This window comes from Equus przewalskii, unplaced genomic scaffold (assembly GCF_037783145.1).
Source record: "Equus przewalskii isolate Varuska unplaced genomic scaffold, EquPr2 contig_13297, whole genome shotgun sequence".
Taxonomy (NCBI): Eukaryota; Metazoa; Chordata; class Mammalia; order Perissodactyla; family Equidae; genus Equus; species Equus przewalskii.
The window spans coordinates 74222-79290 of record NW_027227157.1 but is presented as its reverse complement, the minus strand read 5'-3'; the positions used below and the strand labels follow the sequence as shown (position 1 = coordinate 79290).

General features: G+C 37.0%; 1 pseudogene; it reads right to left on the bottom strand.

The window, feature by feature from the left end:
- Positions 1-521: 521 nt before the first annotated feature.
- On the bottom strand, positions 522-1522 carry LOC103544902 (olfactory receptor 5D14-like; annotated as a pseudogene).
- Between the last annotated feature and the right edge of the window lie 3547 nt (positions 1523-5069).

The window sequence follows — 5069 nt, the reverse complement described above, 5'->3', positions numbered from 1 at the left end:
GTTAACTAGTTGTCCACTTTTAGTGCTGCTAAGTCTGATCTGTGGATTCAGGCAGTGTCAGGTTGATTACTTCCTTTAAACATTTCCCACCAACTTTTCACTTGATGACTTTAATAGTCTCCAAGGTACTAGAGTGAAAGGACACTAGATTTAGAGTTAACAGAGTTGAGTTCCTGTCTTAAATTAATCATTTCAGTCAATTCTAGGCTAGTTTCTTGAATCTCTGTGTCATCATCTACGCAATAGATGTAACTGTTCTTGCCCAATATACTTCTCAGCATAAGCTGATTGTTAGAAAGCCCAAGATTGTGGATTCATAGAATTTGCAGAACCCAAGGAATGAAAGTATCAGAAGAGTATCATCCCCCCTTTTATCACATAGCATATCCATCTGTATCTCCCAAAAAATACACAATGCTTCAGTGACATACAACACAAATAACTTCAAGGGAATTCAGTTTACCGATTCAAAATATGGTGACATCAGTCACCAAAAATACCTCATGCGAATATGTGCTGTAGGTTTTAGAAGACTCTGTTTCCACTGCTTTTAAGATTAAAAACATCTTTTGAGATTGGTTCAGAAAACAGGACTTTTGTGTCAATTAATTTCTGGAAGGCATCCTTCGCATCTTTGTTCCTCAAGCTATAGATCGGAGCGTTCAACATGAGGTTGACCATTGTGTAAAATACAGAGGCCACTTTGACAATTTGCCAAGAGTTTTTGGAGTTGGGCACAGAGTAGAAGGAAACGATGGTCCCGTGAAAGATGGTGACGGCGATAAGGTAGGAGGCACAGGTGGAGAAGGCTCACAACGCCCGCTAGCAGAACAGATGTTAAGTACAGTCTCAAAAATAAATACGTATCTAGCAAGGATGACGCATAGTATACTCACCTCATTGAAGGTGGCAAAACCAAAGAGCAGTAGGTGGGGAATTTGTATATTGGAGATTGAGACAGCAATGAGAGCAGTATATTCACAGAAAAAGTGGTTGATTATGTTATGTCCAGAAAAGTTTAACCGAAGAGCATAGCAAAGGAGTACCAAGGGGCCAGCCATACCCCAGAGGTATGACCCAGCCACCAGGAGGGCACAGAGCCTCTGTGACATGGCCACTGTATAAAGCAGAGGATTACAGATGGCCACAAAGTGGTCACAGGCCATCACTGCCAAGATGAATGTTTCTGCCACTGCAGATATACAAGCCAAGAAGAATTGCATGATGCATCCTATGAAAGAAATGGTTCTGTCTTCCACAACCAACTTCTCTAACAGTTTGAGTGTAACTATAATGGAATAACAGAAATCAACAAAGGACAAGTGACTGAGAAAAAAATATATGGAGATGTTGAGTTTAGGACTGATCCTGATGATCATGATCATGCTGAGGTTCCCCACCAAAGTGACTGTGTAGGTGGTCAAGAATGCCAGGAACAGGGCACCTGAACATCTGGATATTCTGAGAAGCCCAAGAGGGTTAACGTGGCTCCAGTACTCTGATTTCCTTCAGCTAACAACATGATTGTTGTTGAAGAATATCTGAAATAATGATAATAAAAATATTAATGATGATAGTAAATTTTTATAACATTTACTATGTGGCAGGCATTGTGCTAAAAGATTCAAATATATTAATTTCAATCTTCAAATACCACTATGAATTGTAAAACAGGTAGCCCCGTATTTTACATAAGGAAACTGAGGCATATGTAAGTTAAGGAACTTGTTAGAGGTTACACAGCTTGTTAGTGATGAGTTGGGTTTTGAAGTCGATCTAAGTGCCAGAATTTGAATTAAGTTTATGATTAGACAGAAAAGTATTCTACATTGTTGTAGAAAAACATCTGTCTTTCACAGTTCCATCGTTCTGAGGACCTGTGTTGTTTTTGAAATAGCGCTAACATAACAATGAATATAATTTAAGCACTAAAATTTATAAAGGAAGGATCAGGAGTAGTAAAGCATTAGAAGTGATAATACTTCTAGAGTTATGATATTCAAATTGAGGATCATAGGAAAGGCAGCATTTATGAGTCACCAAAAGAATTTTCAAGTTTTGAAAAAATATATGGACATTGAAGGAAATATAGCCCTGTATATCTTCAGGCTTTCCATTGATTTACGCTGATGCTACAGTAATTGCCCTAAGGTTCTAAAAACACTGTAGTGACCTGGTGAAATGAGCAAGTTGCATTTATGACATGCTATTCCCTCTCTCCTGTGTTTTCTTTCCTACTAAAGTGTTATCTCACTTAGTGTCACTGATGCTCTCAATATACTCATCTAGATTCCTTGATTATTATCTTTTAACTTTCTATTATTACATTTTAATCTGTTAGCTTTACTAGGCATATTATAACACTAAATACTCAAAATATCTGATATGGAGAGCAACTTATAATGTGGTTTGCTCAATCCTTCTATATTTTCTACAGCCTTCCATATTCTCTAACATGTTTTCTATATTCTTGCTAGATAATGTGCTAAACGTCAATGGTTACATAGTCACCCTCCAAATTTCTGGTGATATAAACATTGGTTTTGATTAAAGCTACGTATGTGATTATCTTATTTTGAGTCATGAAATCTTTGTTATATTTATAGATGTTACTTTGAGAAAACAAAAGCATCTGTATTCTACAGTAGTTCATAACCACAGATGTATCTTTAATCATTTAATAATGTTTTAAAAGATAAGTTTATAATAATAACGTATCAATAACAAGCACCTTTCTGAAATGTTCAGGTTAATAAGATACTATAAGAACTACTCCCATAGATGAAGACACCATTTTAGTTTTGTCTGATCAAGTCAATGTACAAAGAAACTATTATCTCCTTCACAGCTAAATGCTATTTTTGACACACATGAAAATGTATTTCCTACATGTAGAAAAGAGAACGGGCAGGAAAGTGACAAAGAGCTAATGACAGACCAGCATAATGAAAGAAGCATGGCTTGGAACCATAGATTTAAATTCAATTCCAGGCTTTGTCATTTACTGTGTTATCTTTGGTGAATTAATTGTATTTTCTGAGTCTCAACATTTTTATCAGCAATAATGACATGATAATACATATTTCATTGGTGTGTAAGTTTTAAAATAGGAAACGATGTTAATATACTTAGCATAGAGTCTGACAATTGTAGAGTCTGGGAGATGTAGTTTTCTCCACCCTCACCCTTTTTAATTCTTAGTGCTATGAATAATTGGTATTATTTTTAAACCCTTATATTATTTTAAATATCTAAGAAATAGGGGCCGACCCCGTGGCCGAGTGGTTAAGTTCGCACACTCCACTGCAGGCGGCCTAGTGTTTCGTCAGTTCGAATCCTGGGTGCAGACATGGCACTGCTCATCAAGCCACGCTGAGGCAGCATCCCACATGCCACAACTAGAAGGACCCACAACTAAGAATATACAACTATGTACTGGGGGGCTTTGGGGAGAAAAAGGAAAAAAATTTAAAAAATCTGAAAAAAAAATCTAAGAAATAGAACAAAGGCCAAAGTGGGCAGTAATGAAGAAGTGGGTACAGTCTGGGACATTAAAGGGTGTCTCAGCTCTTTCCTGGATCTCCTCTTGGCCCTGTTTGTCTTAATTCACCCCTTACTGTCCTTCAATAAATTGTCTTTTTTTCCCTTGCTTTCTCATTATTATATGACTCTCTTGTCCTCCTTTTCTCATCTCAGATTGGTGCCTGTGGGATATTTAGCAAGCTGCAATCACACTCAGGTGGATTACGGTAGCTGAGGAACAGCCAACTTCCCTGCAGTGCTGCTAGCTTGCCCTGTGAGAACATCAGCTTCTTCTCTTGATTTCTGTGGTTATTATGACAGTCATTGGTTCTGAAAACTTTGACTTCTGCATATCAGCTAATTCTAAATGTCTCTGCTAAGTTTTACCTAAACCCTCACACTAGCTGTTCCCTAGTGCTCAAGCTTCTTCAATCATGCCCATATTCTCAGCTTATAATGAACAACACTTGCTCATTTATTCCTTGGCTTATTTGATTTTTCTCTTCTTTTATCAGGAGCATCCTCCTTTTCTAGTATACTGATGCAGCAGTTACAATATCTAAAGCTTTAAATGAAAATCACTATTGTGAAGAAACTTTCTCTTTTCACTCCAGCAATATTTTCCACTTTCTTGGTAGACCTACAGACATTACTCAGGAAATCAAAATTTCATGATCTATTATGTTCACCATTACTTTACACATATTATTTTATCTCCTTTCTACAAGATTTTGAGATGTTAAGGACATTCTCAGATTTAACACTGTTCCTTTAAAAACTTTCAATGTGACTGTGCTATGCTAGGCACGTGGTGAATATCCTCAAAGCAAAAATCAGGATGATACCACAGGGAAGGGGGAAGAGATCAAAACTCATTGATATGAGACTTTAGGAAGATGGACTCAGGAGACGTTATGGCATTTAGACTAACAGTCTTCCCTGCCTCAAAAGTTGCAGGACTTCAATGTCCCCCATGTAAGTGCAAGATAACACAAGACGGGTCACCCAACCTGAAACCAACTCACCTGAAGATCCTGTTCCTAGTGTTAATAGTCACCGAGGAGGTTCCCACTCAGAATTCAAACGTTATTGAAAATATTAAGAAGTTTGTAAATATAGCAGGAGTCTACAATAAATTGTATTTAATGTGATGTGAATATATTTCTTAAAATCCAGAAAAACTCAGAAAAAGGCAGAGAGGTAGAGAGAGAGAGAGAGATTTGGAAGCTAAATCTGACTCCTAGGAGCAAACTGTTGGGTTTATGTATGCCTCCATGACCTCAGGGATTTAGACCCTGGAGAATCTTTGCTGAACTATTTCTTTTTATATCACAAACTTAGAAATTAGATTGAATGCACTCCTATCTTGGATTTTACAAGAAGGTAATTTCTTCTAAATTGCTGGAGACAATACTTCATCAAGGCCACCTCAAGAATTTCTTCTAAAATATTAATTGTAGGCAATATACAAATTGACTTAGAAAACATGATGATTACAGTAAACAGCAAAGGTAAAGATGAATCAGCTAAAATACAACCATTCAGAG